The 22,058-nt window shown below is 43.9% G+C and overlaps 1 protein-coding gene across 1 annotated transcript in view; it reads right to left on the bottom strand.

Moving 5' to 3' along the window:
• Positions 1 to 10,656, bottom strand: part of CPSF1 (cleavage and polyadenylation specific factor 1) — a 406,695-nt gene extending 396,039 nt beyond the window's left edge. Inside the window, exon 1 of the mRNA XM_033933046.1 lies at positions 10,510 to 10,656. The gene's annotated coding sequence lies outside the window, so the exon portion shown is untranslated. The remainder of the gene's footprint in view (positions 1 to 10,509) is intronic.
• Between the last annotated feature and the right edge of the window lie 11,402 nt (positions 10,657 to 22,058).

Below are 22,058 nucleotides of genomic sequence, written 5' to 3'. Positions count from 1 at the left end.
CTTCCTTCTCCCTCCTTCCCTCTCTCTCCCCCATTGGGTACAGCAGTATCATCAGCATTTCTCTTCCCCCCCCAATTGGGTACAGCAGAAGCAGCATTTCTCTTCCCCCTCCCCCCTAATTGGATGCAGCAGCATGACTCTTCCCCTCCCCCTATTGGGTACAGCAGCAGCATCATCATCAGCATTTCTCTTAACCCCCCAATTGGGTACATCAGAAGCACCAGCATTTCTCTTCCCCCTCCCCCTCTAATTGGGTACAGCAGCATTTCTCCTCCCATTCCTCCCCCCCCCCCCCCCCCCCCGTCTCACACACCCGGCAGATTCGCTACAGACAAAGGCAAGTTGCAAGTTTCTCTTGGTCGCTGACCTATCTCCCAAAGGGCAGCGACAGAGGGAAGCTTACAACTTGCTGCTTTTGCTTACTTCGGGCCTTTCTCGTTGCCGGGTCCTGCCTTCGCGGAAACAGAAAGTAGGCAGGACCCGGCAGCGAGAAAGCCTGAAGTAAGCAAGAGCAAGTAAGCTTCCCTCCGTGGCTGGTATCTCCCGCATGCTCCGGGGATCTAATGGTCCGTGCCAGCTTCTCTTCTCTACTCCCCCCCCCCCGACGTAACTTCCGGTTTCGGAGGGAAGCCGGGTTCGAGTCGCTTGCTGGGGGTTTTTTTTGTTTAAAGTCCGGCAGGTCTTTCGGCGGCTCTTCAGGCTGCTCATTAAGCAGTGGTGGCAGCAGGATTCGGCAGATGACAGCCGGGCAGGCATCTAAATTTGCTGGGCGTTGCACCCGGCTGAAAAGCGCTGGGGAGAACACTGCATGTATCAACTAATATTCTGTTTTCTTTATATATCCTAGGCATCTTAATCTCAGAGGAAAAATAAGTCACCATTCCAACCACAATCAATCTAGAATATTTTCAATGGGCTCTTGGAGGACCCAGTACATACCTTGGCGCATGATATAGGCTTGACGATACCTATAAAAATTTGGAAAATTTACCCCTCCCTCCTTAATTGGTTTTTGTAAAGACACTAAAGCAATTCTAGCAATTTTACCCAGCCAAATAAATTTTGTTATAATACTATTTAACTTTTTATAAAAAGACCCCTGAAAAAAAACTGGTATCATACCCATTTGATAACAAACCACAGGCAAGATCATCACTTTAACAGTTTGAAATCTACCCCACCAGGAAAGATGTAAAGGATTCCATTGCTCACACATTTCTGTTACCTTCTTTAATAAAATTCATTCAATTACTTTCACTGTATCTTCCAGTGTGTTTTTAATCCAAATGCCTAAGTATTTTATTCCATCCTCCTTCCATATAAAGGGAAATGAGTCAAATAAACCTTTTGTACAATGCACATTAAGTGGAAGTACTTCTGATTTACTCCAATTTATCTTATATCCTGAAAACTTTCCAAAGTTCTCTATTAAATCAAGTAAACATGGAATAGTTGTTTCAGGATTTCTCAAATGAAGCAGTATATCATCTGCATAAGCAGAGATTTTATATTCCCGTTCTGAATAAGGAATACCCTGTATCTCCTTTGCTTGCTGTATAGCTAATAACAAGGGTTCCAACACAATATCAAAAAGGGACATCCTTGTCTAACCCCTCTTTGCAAACTAAAACTATCTGAGAAATTATTATTAATATACAATCTAGCACTCAGGGAGCTATACAAGGATTGAATCATTTGTATAAATCCTGAACCTATACCAAACCATTCCATAGCTTGATACATGAAGGTCCATTCAGCACGATCAAAAGCCTTCTCTGCATCCAAGGAAACAGAAAAGGCCGGATCTTTCATATCTTTTGTTAAGTATAATTGAAAAACCAACCTGGTGTTATTAGAAGAATATCTTTGAGCAACAAATCCTGTTTGGTGCATTACAATAATATGTGGGAGAGCCTTGGCTAATCTTAATGCCAATGTTTTAGCTAATAGTTTTTCATCCACATTTATTAAAGAAATAGGCCTGTAATTTGAAACCAACGTGGGATCTTTATTTGGCTTTGGCAAAACTATAGTTAATGATTCTGCCATAGTGCCTGTGATGCAACCTTTATTGAGTTGAACCTGATATAAATTTAACAAATGAGGCAAAAGGGTATTTTGGAATTTTTTTATAAAACTCTACTGAAAAACCATCACCACCCAGAGCGGATCCAACTCTTAAGGACTTCAACGTCATTTGTAATTCATTTAATGATATAGACTTATCTAAACTTCTTTTTATATGTTCAGGAATTTTGGGTCTTTCTAATAATTTCAAAAATTCTAAACCATCTTTTTCTTTATCTGAATAAGGCACAGAAGAATAAAGAGTCTTATAAAATTTTAAAAATTGTTCCAAAATAGGATTAATTTGAGAGTGCATATTACCTTTCCCATCTTTAATTGCGATTATTTTTGTCTTTCTTTTCTTTGAGATAGTTTGCCAATATTCTTCCAGCCTTATTTGAATTTCCATAATACATAGCTTGCTGAGAAAATAGATCATTCCTAATCAATATAGAAGAAATCTCATTATATTTACATTTAACTTTTAAAAGAGCTTTACGGAGAGGGTGGTGGATGCCTGGAATGCGCTCCCGAGAGAGGTGGTGGAGAGTAAAACTGTGACTGAGTTCAAAGAAGCGTGGGATGAACACAGAAGATTTAGAATCAGAAAATAATATTAAAGATTGAACTAGGCCAGTTACTGGGCAGACTTGTACGGTCTGTGTCTGTGCATGGCCGTTTGGAGGAGGATGGGCTGGAGTAAGTCTTAACAGAGATTTCGGCAGTTGGAACCCAAGCACAGTACCGGGTAAAGCTTTGGATTCTCGCCCAGAAATAGCTAAGAAGAAAAAAAAAACATTTTAAATTGAATCAGGTTGGGCAGACTGGATGGACCATTCGGGTCTTTATCTGCCGTCATCTACTATGTTACTATGTTAGTGTAGAGTGCTCCCATTTCTTAACCAATTTAGATTCTATAATTTTAATCTCTTTTTCGAGATTAGAAAATTGTATTTTAACCTGTTTCTTACTATATGCTGATAATGAGATAATTTGCCCTCTCATGTTAGCTTTAAAAGCGTCCCATAAAGTTTCTATAGAAATTTCCTCTTTATTATTAAATTGAAAATATTCATTCATTTTTAATTGAAAATTTTCGCAAAATGTATTATCAAATCTCCATACAGGTCTACTATTATCTTGATCAACAATTTTAAGTTCAACCCACACCCCTCCATGATCAGATAAAATAATTGGATCTATAGAGGCTTGTGTTATCTGTTGTACCAATTGATCTGAAACAAAGATGTAATCTATCCTTGAAAAGGATTTATGAACATGAGAACAAAACGAAAATTCCCGCCCATCAAAATGAAGTATTCTCCATATATCTTTTAAATTACAAGATTGTACAAAATTATCTAGTCCTAGTGATTTCATAAGTTTACCAGGATTTTTATACCTTAAAGGATCCATAAGGGCGTTAAAGTCCCCTGCCACTACTAGATTAGAAGCAGTCAGTGGTAAAATTAACTGTTGTAGAGATTTGAAGAACTCAATTTGATTAGAATTAGGGGCATATACATTAAAAAGGACCATGGTAATAATTCCCATGCTCATTTCTACTTGTACCCATCTTTCTAAAGGATCTGAAGCAACCAAATTAAATAATGCATTACATCTCCAGTCTTTTTCCCTACAGCAGAGGCAAAAAAGCAATGTTTTACCCAATCTCCCTCCAGTTTTGTAGATTCTATAGCAGACAAATGTGTCTCTTGGATATAGCAGATATCAGCATTCTGTTGCTTTAAATATAATGGGGTTTTTTCCTTTTAATTGGATGGTTGAGGACATTAACATTTAATGATAGTATCTTAAAATCCGTTATATAAATGATACTTAATATATATAATAATCAATATATAATGAGTATAAATTAAATTATCATTTTTCCCACATTTAAACACTAAAATTTAAATCCCCTATCCCACCCATAATTAGATTGCAAGTTTCAAGTTTATTAGGTTTTTATATACCGCCTATCAAGATTATCTAAGCGGTTTTACAATCAGGTACTCAAGTATTTTTCCCTATCAGTCCTGGTGGGCTCACAATCTATCTAATGTACCTGAAGCTATGGAGGACTGACTTTCCCAGGGTCACAACGAGTAGCGCGGGGTTTGAACCCACAACCCCAGGTGGCTGAGGCTGTAGCTCCAACCACTGTGCCACACACTCCCCCTTCGAGCAGGGACCGTCTCTTGTGTGTTTAATGTACAGCGCTATGTGCACCTGGTAGCTCTATAGAACTAATAAATAGGAGGAGGAAGAGAGGAGCTGCAAAATGAATACATTTGTAGGTCAATAAGAGGAGTTTGAACTGTATGTGGAAGCGGACAGGGAACTAATGAAGTGACTTTTGAGGAGAGGGGTAATATGAGCATAATGACCCTGGCAGACTATAAGGCATGCAGCAGAATTCTGATCAGATTGAAGGGGAGAGAGATTTATTTATCTAAAGAAAACCAAAATCTCTCTCCTGCCTAACACCTAGGCAGTTCACAAATACATGTACAGAATTTACATACAGAGAAGACAATCTTTTTTCTAAATATTTTAAATCTTCTTTCTTTAAATATTCTAAATCTTTTTTCTATCTTTTTTCTAAATATTTGACTGTTTAATGAATCATCTTATTTCATGTAACATGTTTACTTTTATAACTTTTTGTAAACCGCGTTGAACTTCTGGTTACATGGTCAATAAGCACAATGTTATGTTATGATAAAAAAAACAAAAATTAAATCAATTGGAGAAAAAAATCTTTTATAATTCACCTAGTAAATAATATAACATTAACTGTGAATCAAAAAATATTTGAAATATATCTTAAATTATTCTAAAATAATTTATAGAGTGCTCAGTGTGAAATCTTATTCAAAACCAACAGGTTAATAGAATGAAGATGTAATAACATTCCATCATTGCACTCACCTACCTACCAGCCCTGTCTGATTGATTGTTTGTAAATTATTCAGGCTAAATAGTGATGATGAAGAAATAAAGATGAATACTTAGCTGAATGTTGTAGATAAATAAGTATCTCCTCCATAAGATATATTCTTAGATTCAGCTCATTAATACTGGAGGTAGTGTGATGAAGTCTTTTTTGTATATATAACTCGCTGGTTTAGTGGAAAATGTGAAAAAAGTGAGTCTCCAATCCACCATTAAAAATAGTACATCTCAGCATAAAGCTAAAACTCCTTGTAGTGAAAGTAATCCAACATTTCCTCAACACCGATCGTGTTTCACTATGTTTTGCGTCATCAGGAGGAAATAACTGAAAAAATAAACATATATAACAGTTCTCAAAAACCTAAACTATTCAATAAATTTTTCTTCAAAACTTAACAAATAAAGTACCTTCGGACCACACAATGGAGAGAATACGCCGACAGGAGCTTCCTACTGAAAGGTTGTATCAGCATGTGACGTCTGACATCAAGACGTAACAGTGTTTTTATAGATCATTTAGAGATCACATGATAGCTAAATGAGTAATGATGTGATATCTTAATTGAGCAATGAGTAATGATGTGATATCTTAATTGAGCAATATATATCTATCATCTTGTGGTCCACTCTATTTCTTTGTTGAGACCATTTGGAATCACTGTGTTCCATGTATAAATCAGACGTTGTTCATGATAGAGAAGTATATGAGAGATATCACCCTGTCTATTGAATTTAAATTGCCTGATTACACAGAATTTAAGGTCATTAAGAGAATGACCAGCTGAATGCCAGTGATCAGTCAAAGGAGCCTCTGATTTAATAGTGCGAATACTGCTCAGGTGTTCTGCTATTCTTAACTTAATAGCTCTTTTAGTTTGACCTATATACATCTTATTGCAAGGACAAAAAATCCCATATATTACTTGAGAGGTGTTACAATCTGAATGTCCCCGTAGGTGATAAATCTTATTTGTATTAGGTACTTTAATTTGATTAGTAGTCAAAGAATGGCAACAGTATTTGCATCTTCCACAGCTGGTATGTCCTGTTGATTCAACAGTAGTTTCATCAATTAAATTGTTGTTGAAATATTCACCTAAATTTTTACTCCTTTTATGAGCAAACATGGGAGCTTCAGAAAATATAGAATGAAACCTTAATATGTTCCAATGTTTGTGTATGATTTTTTGTATAAATGAAGTCTTACAGGAAAATGGTAAAACACAAGTCATTCTTAAATTGCCTTGATCACAGTTATTTTTAGGTAATAATAACCAATCCCGATTGGCATTCTTGGCTCTCTTGTAAGCAACTTTGATACATTGTTCAGGATAGCCCCTGTCACGAAATCGTTGTTTCATGATCCCAGCTTGATGATGATATTCAATTGGAGAAGAACATAATCGTTTCAATCTGAGAAATTGACTATTAGGAATACTGTTTTTGAGTTGTTTTGGGTGAAAACTTTTGTAATGAAGAATGGAATTCCTATCAGTGTTTTTCCTATATATAGTTGATTGAAATTGACATGCTGATAGAGAAATTTGAATATCCAAGAAGTTAATACTAGATTTGTCTATATTGGCACTGAACTTGATGTTATGATCACATTCATTTAATTGCATTACAAATTGATTCACTTCTTCTATTGTTCCTTTCCAAATAAAAATAATATCATCAATAAATCTTTTGTAAAATAATATTTTGTTGAAAGACTGGGACTTGTATATGAATTTGTCTTCAAATTGGGCCATAAATAAACATGCCACAGCTGGAGCAACTGTTGCTCCCATGGCAACACCTTTACATTGTAAGTAATATTGATCATTATATAGAAAGTAATTGTTGTTAACCACTAATTGAGCCATGAACATCAAAAGATTCAATTTATTACCTATTTGAGAAGACTTTGTCAAATATAGTTCTATAACTTGTAATGCTACATGCTGGGGTATACTAGTATATAGCGAAGTTATGTCCAATGTGACTAACATTAAATCTTCTGCATTGAAAGATGAAAGATCTAAGTCTTGAATTTGCAGTAAGAGGTCCATAGAGTCTCTTATATAGGACCGAATGGTTAACATAAATGGTTGTAAATAAAAATCAATGTATTGTGATAAAGGTTCTAGTACCGATCCACAGCATGATACTATAGGTCTCCCTGGTGGATTAATGTGTGATTTATGTATCTTAGGAAGAAATTTGATCATTGGAATGGAAGGATGTTTACAGTACAAATATTTGAATTCTTTAGAAGATATCAAGCCTTCAGTATTAGCTTGATTTAATTTAGAATATATGATTTGTTGAAGGTCATTAGTAGGGTCACGTTCCAGCAGTTGATAAACAGTAACATCAGAAAGTTGACGTCTAGCTTCTATTTCATAAGTTTCTGTGTCCATAATTACAACTCCTCCTCCTTTATCTGCCCGTAAAATTTTTATAGATCTATCTTGTGTTAAAGTATTCAAAGCTGTCCTTTGAATTCGAGTTAAATTGTGATATTGTTTCTGCTTAACTGTCTCCATTAATGCCACATCTCTCAATACTAGTTTTTCAAAGGCTGCAATCTTATTATCAGTAGGGCCCGGTGGGACCCAAGAAGAAGGAACATGATGAGAATCAGTGAAAGAAGGTTCATCCTGAAATTGAATGGTGGTTTGACCAAAAAATAATTTTAATTTCAATGATCTAAAAAATCTGTGCAACCAGGCATGAGTGTCATATGAATCATAATAGGAAAATGGAACAAATGACAGGCCTAATTGTAATACAGTAATTTCTGTAGGAGTTAATGTTCTAGATGAGATATTAAATACTAATTTTAACGAATATTGTTGGGTTTGCGTGGTTTGAGTTTGTTCTGGACTCCTGAATCTGTTTGTTTCTCTGTTGTGGTCGTTAACCGTAAAAAAGAATCCGGTATGAGTGGTGTAGAATCTGATCTTGAAACAGTTAATTTTTTCCCATCATCTGACGATTCGCTGGAAGAATTGATGAATGTAATATGTTTTTTATTTGGGCGATTACGTCTTGATTTTCTATTTTTATCCATCCAAATGGTCTCAACAAAGAAATAGAGTGGACCACAAGATGATAGATATATATTGCTCAATTAAGATATCACATCATTACTCATTGCTCAATTAAGATATCACATCATTACTCATTTAGCTATCATGTGATCTCTAAATGATCTATAAAAACACTGTTACGTCTTGATGTCAGACGTCACATGCTGATACAACCTTTCAGTAGGAAGCTCCTGTCGGCGTATTCTCTCCATTGTGTGGTCCGAAGGTACTTTATTTGTTAAATTTTGAAGAAAAATTTATTGAATAGTTTAGGTTTTTGAGAACTGTTATATATGTTTATTTTTTCAGTTATTTCCTCCTGATGACGCAAAACATAGTGAAACACGATCGGTGTTGAGGAAATGTTGGATTACTTTCACTACAAGGAGTTTTAGCTTTATGCTGAGATGTACTATTTTTAATGGTGGATTGGAGACTCACTTTTTTCACATTTTCCACTAAACCAGCGAGTTATATATACAAAAAAGACTTCATCACACTACCTCCAGTATTAATGAGCTGAATCTAAGAATATATCTTATGGAGGAGATACTTATTTATCTACAACATTCAGCTAAGTATTCATCTTTATTTCTTCATCATCACTATTTAGCCTGAATAATGTACAAACAATCAATCAGACAGGGCTGGTAGGTAGGTGAGTGCAATGATGGAATGTTATTACATCTTCATTCTATTAACCTGTTGGTTTTGAATAAGATTTCACACTGAGCACTCTATAAATTATTTTAGAATAATTTAAGATATATTTCAAATATTTTTTGATTCACAGTTAATGTTATATGATAAAAAAAACAACAGGTTTTTGCAGTTTGTTCAACGTGTGAAGAGAAGTTAAGAGATGACTCAAACATGTTGTGAGCTGATGAGACAGAGAGGATGAGAGTGTTATCCACAGAAATAGAGAAAGGAGAAAGAGAAGAGGTGGATTTAGGAGGAAAGATAAAGAGCTCAGTCTTGGCCATGTTTAATTTTAGATGGTGGTCAGATGGGCAGGTGACAGAGGTGTACAAGATGAGTGGAGCAAAAGGGATCAAGGAAGTGCTTTTAAGATGCACCTTGAACTGCAGGGTCAAGGCAGATGTGCCTAGTTTTTGGTTCCTGTCTGTTATCAGTGACCTGGAAAATGGACTCTAGGCTTCAAGGAATATTGGTCTAAACAACATGACACTTCTTAAGGCTGTGGTGGCTTCCCCCATGATGTTCCCCAGCACACTCTCGCATCGGACACCACCACCCCACCCCCCCAGGCCTCTCAATCCCCCAGCTCACTCTCATATACATCCTGTTTGTCTGTTTAGATTAATGTGTTACAAATTTTTTTAAGCCGTGGCTGAAGGGCATCCGGAAGTATGTGGACATCAATGTGATGATGTCATGTGCATGTGTGAATAGCAGGAGAGGTGCCAGCGCCGGCTGACTGCCTATGGGATGTGCCTTGCTGCGCACGGTTTGCCATACATTGGTTTAGATTGTAAGCTCTTTGGAGTAGGGAGTCTTTTTTGTGACTCTGTACGTCTGGTAACATAAGAATTGCCGCTGCTGGGTCAGCCCAGTGGTCCGCTCCCGCAGCAGCCCTTAGGTCAAAGGCCAGCGCCCTAACTGTGTCTAGCCTTACCTGCGTAGGTTCTGGTTCAGCAGGAACTTGTCTAACTGAGTCTTGTGTTTTCCCCTATAACAGCCTCCAGAAGAGCGTCCCAGTTTTCCACCACTCTCTGGCTGAAGAACTTCCTTACGTTTATCCCCTCTCGTTCTCTCTCCCTTGCAGAGGGTTAACAACCCTTCTTTATCATCTAAGTCAGTGTTCTTCTGTGGACCAGTGCCGGTCCACAGAAATTTCCTGCTGGTCCACAGGGCCAGCACATGCATCAGGCTCAAAACAGTGTTCTTCAACCGCCGGTCCACGGTGCGATCGATGCGGTGTTATCTTCAAGCCAGCTCCCTCTTCCTAACTGATTCAGTGCACAAAGCCACGGGCAGTGGCCTGGACCGGAAGCCTTAGAAGCCTTCCCTGCAACGTCAGAGGGAAGGCTTCCAGATGAGGCACAGGAAGTACAAGGTGCAATTAGTACTATTATGGGGGCGGGGTCTGGCCCACGACTTAGCCCAGCGTTCTTCAACCACCGGTCCACAGAATAATTTTTTTATTTCTGCCGGTCCATAGGTGTAAAAAGGTTGAAAAACACTGGTCTAAGTCTATTCCCTTCATTATCCCATCCAAAGCCCCTCCCCCCGCTCTCACACACACACACACAGGCGCGCGCCCCCAGGCCCCCTCACACAGCTCCCGAGACCCCCCCTTTCCTCGGACACAACATCCCCCTCACAGCAACGCGCTTCCACCTCGCTATAGGGCTCGAGAGCTCAAAGCGCCTTAAAGACTCACCGGAGCCCGCGTTGCCCGGCAAACCACTTCCGGCGGAAGCAGGGAGAAGGGGCGCCACGACCTGGGACAGGTCACTTGACGGCGGCTGGAGAAGCGAGCTCAAGGCGCTTCTCACGCTCACGCTCCTCCGACTGCGCTCCAAGCCTCAATCTGAGCTTCCAAGGGCCGTGCGCGTTATCATCCAAGCCTCGCTCTGCAGCTCCAATGGCTTCTGTCGTGGCGTTCCAAGCCTCACTTTCGTGTCCCCTACTGAAAGCGAGAAGCTTCTTCCACTGCTCTGAGTTCTTGCTCTCCCCCTGCCTCAAAACTAAAAATCATTAAATCCTTGCTACACTGCACAATTCAAAACTGAATTAGACAGCCATATCCCATCTAAAAAATGTAGCTACTGCTTTCACCTCGTCATAAACTGGTCTGGCTGAGGAGGATGAGAAGATGCTCCTCTGCTCTGCTGAGATGGCTGTGTGGCCAGTTCCTCCCACATCTAAATGGTGCTGATTTGGATGTTTTTGTAGTCAAACAATGGCGAATAACGGCAGACAAAGACAAGTAAAATCCAACAAGTCTGCAGTGAATGTCAGGTAGCCAAGAACGAAACAAGGAAAACTGCAGAATGAAGGCCAAGTAGGGGGGGAAAAAAAGAAATTATTTGGACATCCTGTTCGAAAATGACCATTTCTTCACTTCCAACTTTGGACGTTTTGTGGATGGCCTATCCAAAATGGCCCTCTTTAGCTTTCTATTCATAAAAAGCCCTTCCCCTCCAGCAAGTTTCAGCTACCAGGTAAAACTGTCAGCTCTACCTCTCTACACCTGAAATTTCACCTAAAGTCCAAAAAAAGGTCTCTGCTTCTTTGCCTGACATTGCTGCCTGAATGTCCTGCCGTCATCAGAAACTAAATATGTCCAAGACTGAGCTGATCCTCTTTCCTCTTAAACCCTCTGCTGCTCCTCCTCCAACTTTCTCCATCTCTGTAAATAATACTGTCATTGTTCCAGTCTCCTGTGCTCGCAACCTTGGAGTCGCCTTCGATTCTGACCTCTCATTTTCTACGCATATCCAACATGCTGCTAAGACCTGTCGCTTCTATCTCTTCAATATCACCAAAATTTGCCCCTTCCTCTCTGAGCACACTACCCGGACCCTTGTCCAATCTCTCGTAACCTCACGCTTAGATTACTGCAATCTACTCCTAACTGGTATCCCTTAGGTTGCTTCTCCCCCTTGAAATCTGTGCAAAACTCTGCTGCATGACTCATCATCTCATCTTCTACCAACCTCGCTACGCTCATGTCACCAGTGGCGTACCTAGCATATGTGACACCCAGGGCCCATCATATTTTGGCACCCCCCATCTGTACGAAAAACATGATTTTTAGTAACAAGCCACACGTCACACATGAATACCTAGGAAAAGGCAGCATCTTACATATTGCAGTGAGCAGTACATCATTACACCCATTGTAAAACTAAACAAGCCAGACTAGTACAGATCAATCTTACACCGTCAATCCTAACAGAAAACCATGTCTTTTGAACACACAGAACACAGAAAATACCTTCGCCTAGTATGGAATATGTCATCACAAACTAACCCCTCCCCCTTTTACAAAACTGTAGTGTGGATTTTAGCCACTATGGTAACTGCTCTGATGCTCATAGAATTCTGAGCATCAGAGCTACTACCACCACGGCTGGTGCTAAAATATGCTCCACAGTTTTGTAAAAGGGGGGGGATAAAATAGAAATACATAGACAAAGGTTAAATTGAACCAGCAAGAAGCTGGACTCTGTATACAATGCAACACCACAGAAACAGTGACACATGTCTCCTAAAGCAATAAATAAATAGAAAATTTTTGTTCTACCTTTGTCTTCTCTGGTTTCTGCTTTCCTCATCTTCTTGTTACTCTCTTCCTTCCATCCACTGTCTACCATCTCTCTGCCCCTATATGGCATCTTCTCTCCTTCTATGCCCCTTCCAGAAACTGTATGCCCCCCCTTCCATCTCTCCTTTCACCCCAATTGGTCTGGCTTTTCTCTCCTCTCCTTCCCTCTCCCACACCTCTCTTCTGCAATCCCTTTCTTCCCTCATTTTACTTTTCAGTTTATTTTCTGCATACATCTAGATTATGTTCTTACTACCCTCTCATCAATTTCCTTTTTTACTGTCTACCTACAGCTTGCCACCTCTTTCCATCACCCCTCCAGTATTTCCCTAACTCAATCCTTTTCCCCCATCATGTGCCCTCATTTTTATTTATCCCCTCCTTCCATCATCTGCCCTCTTCGCTCTCTCCCTTATCTCCACTTCCATCATCTGCCCCCTTCTCTCTCTTTCCCCCACTTCCATCATCTGCCCTCTTCTCTCTCCCCACTTCCATCATCTGCCCCTTCTCTCTCTTTCCCCCCACTTCCATCATCTGCCCTCTTCTCTCTCCCCCTTCTCTCCACTTCCATTATCTGCCCCTTCTCTCTCTTTCCCCCCACTTCCATCATCTGCCCTCTTCTCTCTCCCCCTTCTCTCCACTTCCATCATCTATCCCCTTTTAACTTTAGAGAGTGCCCTCTCATTCGCTCCACCTTGGAGAGGGTAAACAACCTGTCTTTATCTACTAAGTCTACTCCCTTCATTATCTTGAATGTTTTGATCACTTCCCCTCTCAGTCTCCTCTTTTCAAGGGAGAAGAGGCCCAGTTTCTCTAATCTCTCACTGTACAGCAACTCCTCCAGCCCCTTAAACATTTTAGTTGCTCTTCTCTGGACCCTTTTGAATAATACAATGTCCTTTTTCATGTACAGCAGGGGTGTTAAAGTCCCTCCTCGAGGGCCGCACTCCAGTCGGGTTTTCAGGATTTCCCTAATGAATATGCATGAGATCTATTAGCATACAATGAAAGAGGTGCATGCAAATAGATTTCATGCATATTCATTGGGGAAATCCTGAAAACCTGACTGGATTGTGGCCCTCGAGGAGGGACTTTGACACCCCTGATGTATGGCAACCAGTGCTGGACGCAGTATTCTTGGTGGGGGCATACCATGGCCCAGTACAGAGGCATGATAACCTTCTCCGATCTGTTTGTGATCCCCTTCTTAATCATTCCTAGCATTCTATTTGCCCTTTTCGCCACCGCAACGCATTGCGCAGACAGCGTCATTGACTTGTCAACCAGTACTCCCAAGTCTCTTTCCTGGGGGGTCTCTCTGAGTACTGCACCAGACATCCTGTATTCGTGTATAAGATTTTTGTTACTGACATGCATCACCTTATACCTCTTCATGTTAAACCTCATTTGCCATGTCATGGCCCAACGTGTTTATGTCCCGTTGCATGCCTTCGCAATCCTGTGTCTTCACTACTCTGAATAACTTCGTATCATCTGCAAATTTAATCACCTCACTCATCGTACCAATTTTCAGGTTGTTTATAAATATGTTGAAGAGCATGGGTCCGAGCTCCAAACCTGCGACACTCTACTCGTGACGCTTTTCCAGTCCGAGTATTGGCCATTTACCCCCCACTCTTTATTTCTTAACCACCAACCAGTTTTTAATCCACGTGAGTATTTTACCCTCGATTCCATGGCTCGCAATTTTTCGAAGCAGTCGTACATGTGGGACCTTGTCGAACAGCTTCTGAAAATGCATGGTTGAGGAGATGGTGCCAGGAGGAAGGCTTCCACTTTGTGAGGAACTGGACGTCCTTCTGGGGAAAGAGTAAGCTCTACCGGCGGGACGGCCTGCACCTGAGCACAGCGGGAACTAGACTACTGGCAGCCAATGTGAGGAAGGAGATCGAGAGGACTTTAAACTGAGGAGAGGGGGAAAGCCGAAAGCTGATCTGATGTTGACGCTTCGGACAACAGTATCCAGAACAGATGCTGAACGGGCTGACTGCAAGGAGGAAGTAGAGAGACCGGTGGATCTTATGATCAGACAGCGAGGGAAACATCAGGTAAGGGGAGCTTGCTGGGAGGAGACTAAGGGGCATGGAGACACAAGGGGACTGGGTGGCACGAGGGCAAAAGCTGAGGGCAATATAGAGGTGCCACAAGGCGAGGGGGATCAAATGGAGGCTCAAGGGATGATAGCCCAGGAGGGGGCCGGTAGGGCTAGAAAACCCAGAGGAAAAGCGGGGAAGTGGGGTAGCGGGAATGTGGGGAAACCGAAAGCTACGAGGGTAAAGGCTGAGGGCAAAGCAGAAGCACAGGGAACAGGAGAACTGCCCGAAATTCAAGGGGAGGTGGTCCAGGTAAATACAGAGGTGGAGGAAAAATGACGGGACCTGCGGTGCTTATATGCAAATGCAAGAAGCCTCATGGCCAAGATGGGTGAACTAGAGGTCGTGGCCAAGGGGGAGGACCTGGATATAATTGGAATTACAGAAACATGGTGGACAGAGGAGAATCAATGGGATGTGGCGCTACCGGGGTACAAGCTCTACAGGAGGGACAGGACCCACAAGAAGGGGGGAGGCATAGCACTATATATAAAGGACTCTATCTACTCAGTCGGGATGGATATGGCAACGAAGGCAGAGGGGCTCGAGTCACTATGGGTCAAATTGCCGGGAAACAAGAGTGCAGGCATAAAACTGGGGCTGTACTATCGCCCACCTGGTACGCCGGAAGGAGTCGGACACGACTTGGAAGCTGAACTGAGACAAGAATGCAGGACTGGAAGTGTAACAGTGATGGGGGACTTCAACTACCCGGGGATTGACTGGAGTACGGGTCACTCCAACTGCACTAGGGAAACAGGATTCGTAGAAGCTGTGAGGGACTGCTTCATGGAGCAACTAGTCAGGGAACCGACGCGAGGGAGTGCTACTCTTGACCTCATCCTAAACGGATTAGGGGGGCCTGCAAAAGGGGTAGAAGTGGGAGGACCACTAGGCAACAGTGACCACAATGCGATCAGATTCACATTAGAAAGGGGGACACCCACAGTAAGGAGGACCGCAACAACTGCGCTCAACTTCAGGAAAGGGAACTATGCTGCTATGAGGGAAATGGTGGGAAGAAAGCTCAGAAACATCCTTAGGATGGAGACTGTAGGAAGCACCTGGACCCTATTCAGGGACACCCTGCAGGAAGCACAAAGAATGTACGTCCCCAGTTTCAGGAAAGGCGGCAAGAACAAGCGATCAAAGGACCCGGTTTGGATCTCAACTGAAGCAAAGAGAGCAATAAATGACAAAAAAGTATCCTTCCGGAGATGGAAGAATGACCCAACGGAGGAAAATCACCAGGCGCACAGGAAATGCCAAAAGGAATGCCACCGGGAGGTTAGAAAAGCAAAAGGGAACTACGAAGAGGGGCTGGCCAGGGAGGCGAAGAACTTCAAGGCATTCTTCAGTTACGTAAAGGGGAAGCGACCAGCGAGAGAGGAGGTGGGGCCGTTGGACGATGGGGATAGGAAGGGAGTGATTAAGGAGGATAAAGAGGTAGCTGAGAGGTTGAACACGTTCTTCTCGTCAGTTTTCACGAGAGAAGACACATCTAACATACCGGATTCAGAGGAGCTCATAAGTGGGGAACAGGCTGAAAAATTGGAACACATAGAGGTAAGTAAGGAGGATGTCCTCAAACAGATAGACAGGTTAAAATGCGGCAAATCGCCGGGCCCAGACGGAATCCACCCAAGGGTTCTGAAGGAACTAAGACAAGAAATAGCGGGCACAATCCAGCATGTTTGCAACCTATCCTTGAAAACTGGAGAGGTACCAGAGGACTGGAAACTGGCGAATGTCACGCCTATCTTCAAGAAGGGATCGAGGGGTGACCCCGGGAACTACAGGCCGGTGAGCCTGACTTCAATTATAGGGAAGATGGTGGAAGCTATGATCAAGGATGGTATTTGCGAGCACATCGAGAGAAATGGCCTACTGAGAACAAGCCAGCACGGATTCTGTAAGGGAAGGTCATGCTTAACGAACCTTTTGTACTTCTTTGAGGGAATAAGCAGTCGGGTGGACAATGGGGAACCCATAGACATCATTTACCTCGATTTTCAAAAGGCTTTCGACAAGGTGCCACATGAAAGGCTGCTTAGGAAGCTGTGGAACCACGGGGTGGGAGGGGATGTGCACAGATGGATCAAGCACTGGTTGTCGGGTAGACTGCAGAGGGTCGGAGTAAAGGGACAATATTCTGACTGGTGGGGAGTCACGAGCGGTGTGCCACAGGGATCGGTGCTGGGGCCGTTACTCTTCAACATATTTATCAATGACCTGGAAAAGGAGGCAAAGTGCGAGGTTATAAAATTTGCAGACGATACCAAACTGTGCGGTAGAGTTAGATCCATGGAGGAGTGTGAGGACCTGCAAAGGGACCTGGACAAGCTGGAAGACTGGGCAAACAAATGGCAAATGCGCTTTAACGTGGAAAAATGCAAGGTTATGCATATAGGGAAAAGGAACCCGTTGTTCAACTACACATTGGGGGGGGCATTGCTGGGAGACAGCAGTCTAGAGAGAGACTTGGGTGTGCTGGTAGATGCATCACTGAAGCTATCTGCGCAGTGCGCAGCAGCCTCGAAAAAAGCCAACAGGATGCTGGGCATCATAAAGAGGGGCATAACAACCAGGACGCGGGAAGTCATCATGCCATTGTATCGAGCGATGGTGCGTCCACATCTGGAATACTGCGTTCAATATTGGTCGCCGTACCTCAAGAAGGACATGGCAGTACTTGAGAGAGTCCAAAGGAGAGCAACGAAACTGGTAAGAGGGCTGGAACACTGCCCATACGCCGAGAGGTTGGAAAGGCTGGGGCTCTTCTCTCTGGAAAAAAGGAGGCTCAGGGGAGATATGATAGAGACCTTCAAGATCATGAGGGGCATAGAGAGGGTGGATAGGGACAGATTCTTCAGGCTGAAGGGGACAACAGGTACGAGGGGGCATTCGGAGAAACTGAAGGGAGATAGGTTCAAAACAAATGCAAGGAAGTTTTTTTTCACCCAAAGGGTCGTGGACACCTGGAATGCGCTACCGGAGGAAGTGATCAGGCAGAGTACGGTACAGGGATTCAAACAGGGATTGGACGGATTCCTGAGGGATAAAGGGATCGTGGGATACTGAGAGAGGTGCTGGGATGTAACACAGGTATAGAAAGCAAACCAGGTAAAAAGTATAGAAACCCAACCAGGTAGTGCATGTGCAAGACCAGAGGGTTAGGACTTCGATGGGAAGATAGGACTCAATGGGAAACCAAGGTGGCAAGGGGGCCCCTTCTGGTGATTAAGACAGGTCGTGATCTGTTTGGGCTGCCGCGGGAGCGGACTGCTGGGCAGGATGGACCTATGGTCTGACCCGGCGGAGGCACTGCTTATGTTCTTATGTTCTTATGTCCAGATATACAATGTCAATCGGGTCACCCTTGTCTATCTGCCTATTTACTCCCTCGAAGAAGTGCAGCAAGTTCATCAAGCAAGATCAGTCGTGCTGGCTGGTCCTCATCAGATTGTGTCCTTTATTCGCTCCAAACAATGCCTTTGTGGATAAAAGGAGCTGATGTTCTCTATTTTCACTCTATGGTGGGATCTTTCATCTGGAATAATAGAAAAGCCCATATTAATTTCGATTTCTTCACAATGCCTAAAGTAAAGGGAGGGCTGGGCCTACCCGATCTTAGACTTTACAATGTTGCAGTCCTGATGCGATGGATCTATGAAGAGATTAATGATACTTTTAAATACTCATCTGCGAAGGTCACGTGATGTGCTGAGCCGAGTGAGACGTGCCTTACTCGTGCTCCGGGGCCCCGAATCTCTCCACTTCTTAAATTTCTTATTTTTGTTGGCCCGCACATTCCAGGACCTTTGGGACCGTGCATGGACCGGTTCGTGCAGCAGACTAGCCCGGTCATGAGCAGTAAGCCGAGTCGTGCAGCTAAAGACAGGGAGACTCGTTCGGCGCGGTCTGACCCTAAAATGGCGGCGGGGGACTTGGGTTCCGCGCTTCCCTTGTCAGAGGCCCATATTGCAGCGCTGTCGGCTTCGGTGGTGAGAGCTCTTGACTCCCGATTTGACCACCTATCTAGCCAGCTCACCTCGCTTGAAGCTCTACTGGGGGAGACCACCAGGCGCACGGGTGAGCTGGAGAGCCGCGTCTCGGGAGTTGAAGACACGTGTTCGGCCTCCGCTGCTGATTTGGCCTCCATGAAGGCGCAGCTTCAGTGCCAAGCCGACAAGCTGGAGGACCTCGAGAATCGCTCGAGGCGGGACAACTTGCGCCTGGTGGATCTCCCCGAGACGGTCCCCGATGCCAGACTGCTTTCTACCTTGGAGTCCTGGCTCCAAGCGGCATTGCCGCTTCCATCTTGCGTGGGACCGCTGCGGCTTGACCGTGCACACCGCCTGGGCCGGCGCTCTGATGATCGAGAGCGGGCTCGTGTCACAATTTGCAAGATTCACAACTCGGCTGTTAAAGCTGAATTAATGCGGCAGTACCGACTGAAGAGGAATACTCTTTCCTTTGAAGACACCCCTGTGCGCCTGTTCCAGGACTACTCCCCCGTGCTACAGGAACGCCGGAGGCGCTTCTCTCCTGTGTGTTCGGCTCTCTACGACCGAAAACTGCGATTCTAGCTTCTTTACCCGGCGCAGCTCAAGATCTGGACCCCTTCGGGATGGCGGATGTTCCACTCAGCTGAAGCCGCGCAAACCTATCTGGATGCGATACCCGGTGAAGCAGGGCCTTCTTCGGCCCCCTGAGTTTTCCTGTCCTGGTTGCTGGGCTGACCTAGCACTCTTCTGTGGAGAGATCCTCACCTAGTCTGCGGGACCCAACTTTGTGACTCTGGGATGGTTCCCTGTTTCCATTTGGACCCTTTGGCACTCTGGCCCCTGTTGGAGTGTTGACACTCCCTTACCTTTGTTTTGACTGCTACTTTGAGTCTATACATTTCTCCATTGCCTTGCCCCTCTGACTTTTTGCTGTCATCGCTTCCTTGCATCCCCTGCCCTGCACTTTGGGCAGACCCGGTTCTGCCTGCTTGTTGGTTGCTCTACAACTGTGCTTGCTTGGAGCTTTTGCGGGCCACCTGCCTGGGAGTGACGCCTGAGGGGGCCCTTGCTGTACCATTGTTTCAAGCACCTTAAGGCGAGGGCAGGCAGCCTCCCCAGCTTGGTCTGTGGAGGGATCCGTTTCTGGAGGGCTTTCCTGAGATGCCTGCTGACCCCCCCACCCCCTTTTTCTTTTGTGGGCCATTGGGTGTCAGCTCCTTGCCTGTATTGCTTGTGGGGTCTGATATGGCTTTGGGTCTACTGTGCGTGTGTATGACTGGTTTGCCTGCTTGGGGGAGAGACTGTTTGTTTCCGTGGTTTGAAAGGACTTTGCATGGTTTGTGGTTCGCTTGTTGGGCTGATGGTGCGCTGTTTGGAAGTGGGGGGGGTGGGATGTTGAACTGGCAGTTGGAGGGATTCTCTGTTCCCCTGGTTTCACAGCACTGCCACATTTTGGGCACTAGTTTCTCCTGGCTTCTGGTGGGGTTCGTTTGGATGACTGGATGAGTGTTGTAGTACCTGGGGTGCGTGCGATGGGAGTGGGATTGGGGGGATTTGGGGCCCCGTTCACATCTTTGTGTGACTCCTTTCTGTTCCCCTTTTGTGGAGCAGATTTTCTTTCCTAAGGGGTGGCTGTTGGGATGGGTTGGGTAGTTAGGGGGTATTGGGATAGGGTGGGATGGGTTGGGTTTGGGGGGTGGGGGGTCCTCCTTCCATTTGTGTTTATTCTGTTATCTTCTAGAATGTTTTCATTGGTTCTCTTTTTGATTGATGCTCTCCTAACGTATTTCCCTTGAATTATTGAATTTAACAATGAATGTAACCATTAAATATCTTCCCTTTTGTATCATTATTATATGTAGAAATATCCCCTAAATGTATTGTTATCTGTTTAAATAAGTTTACTTTTTTACCCAAATTATTGTATGTTTGAACGATATGTTACCTAAATTTTTTATCTATTTGTACATCGCCTAGAATTTTGAATAGGCGATTAATCAAACTATTTAATAAACTTGGAAACTTCTGTGTTCCTGCTCTGGGGGGTGGCTGGGCCCTTGGAGTAGATTTTCTGCTTTTCTATTCTTTTCTGTGCCTTTTCCTAACTTTCAGACCTGAGTACCCCTTTTAGACTCACCTCTTGGAATGTTGGGGGTATTACGTCCCCCGTGAAGCGGTCTAAAATCTTAGCTGCCTTGCAGCGTGGTCACTCGGATGTTGCTTGTTTGCAGGAGACCCGTCTGACTGACGCGGAACATCTTAAGTTGCGTCGTTCCTGGGTTGGGGAGGTTTATTTTGCTTCTTCTCAGGGCCGTCATGGTGGAGTCGCAGTGTTGGTTTGGAAATCTTCTCCGCTTGGGGTGCAAGTTCTTGATAAGGCCGCTGATGGGAGATCTCTGCTTTTGCGTCTTACCTTGGGGGCCTGTTCCTATCTTCTTCTGGTGGTCTATGGCCCCAATTCGGGGGAGTCGGCCTTCATACAACACCTGCTTACGCTATGTTCTCAGTTTCCTGGGGATCCTCTCCTTATGGGAGACTTTAATTTGGTTCTGAGTACTGCTTTGGATAAATCTAGTTCCCCAGTTTCTTCTTCCGGTGCGAAGGGTCGTCTTCTTTCTGACTTTTGTGATACTCTTTCTGTAGTGGACCCTTGGCGTCTCCTCCACCCTGAAGTCTGTGACTATACCCACCTTTCTCGAGCCCATGGCACCTGGTCTCGTTTAGACTATATTTTCTTGTCTTCTTCCTTGTTTCCTTCTGTTCGAGCGGCCGAGATTGGCTCTCTATCAATTTCCGACCATGCTCCGATCTGGGTGGATGTCGTCCTGGACGCTACATATTGCCGGCTTTCGTCCTGGAGGTTTCCCTTTTATCTTGCCCGGGATGAGGAATTTCGGACTTTTCTCCAGACTCAATGGGATGATTATTCTACCAATAATGCTTCTCACATGGATGACCCGATTTTGTTTTGGGAGGCTGGGAAAACGGTAATCCGGGGGCACATCATCTCTTTCTTATGCGCCCGTAACAAGCGCATTAATCAAGGAATAGTTACTTTGGAACGAGCCTTGCATTCGGCGAAGCGGGCCTTCTCTCTCCATCCTTCCCGGGAGACTCGAGAATGTTATCTGTCTACTCAGGCTGCTTTGAATTCTCTTCTTCATTCTCGTTCTCAAAAATGTAAAGCCTTTTATCAACACCGATTTTTTCGTTATGGGAACAAACCTGGACGCCTTATGGCCCGCTTAGTTACTGCTACGACTGGGAGGAAGTCGATTCTATCTTTACGGACCCGGAGTGGTGGGGTGGTGTCCCAGACCTCTGAAATTTCTGGGGTCCTTTTTGACTTTTTTCGCCGGTTGTATGCTGCTCCGGACGATGCATCGCTGGAACTGTTGACGGACTATCTTCACTCTTCTGGTCTTCCCCGTTTATTGGCGGACGTGATTTCTTCTCTTAACAGTCCGTTTCGGGCGGTTGAACTGGATGCCGCCATCAAAACGCTCCACTCGGATCGGGCTCCGGGCCCGGATGGATT

Source organism: Geotrypetes seraphini, chromosome 2 (genome assembly GCF_902459505.1).
Source record: "Geotrypetes seraphini chromosome 2, aGeoSer1.1, whole genome shotgun sequence".
Classification (NCBI taxonomy): Eukaryota; Metazoa; Chordata; class Amphibia; order Gymnophiona; family Dermophiidae; genus Geotrypetes; species Geotrypetes seraphini.
The sequence above is the reverse complement of the archived record's forward strand: the minus strand, read 5'-3'. Positions and strand labels throughout refer to the sequence as shown.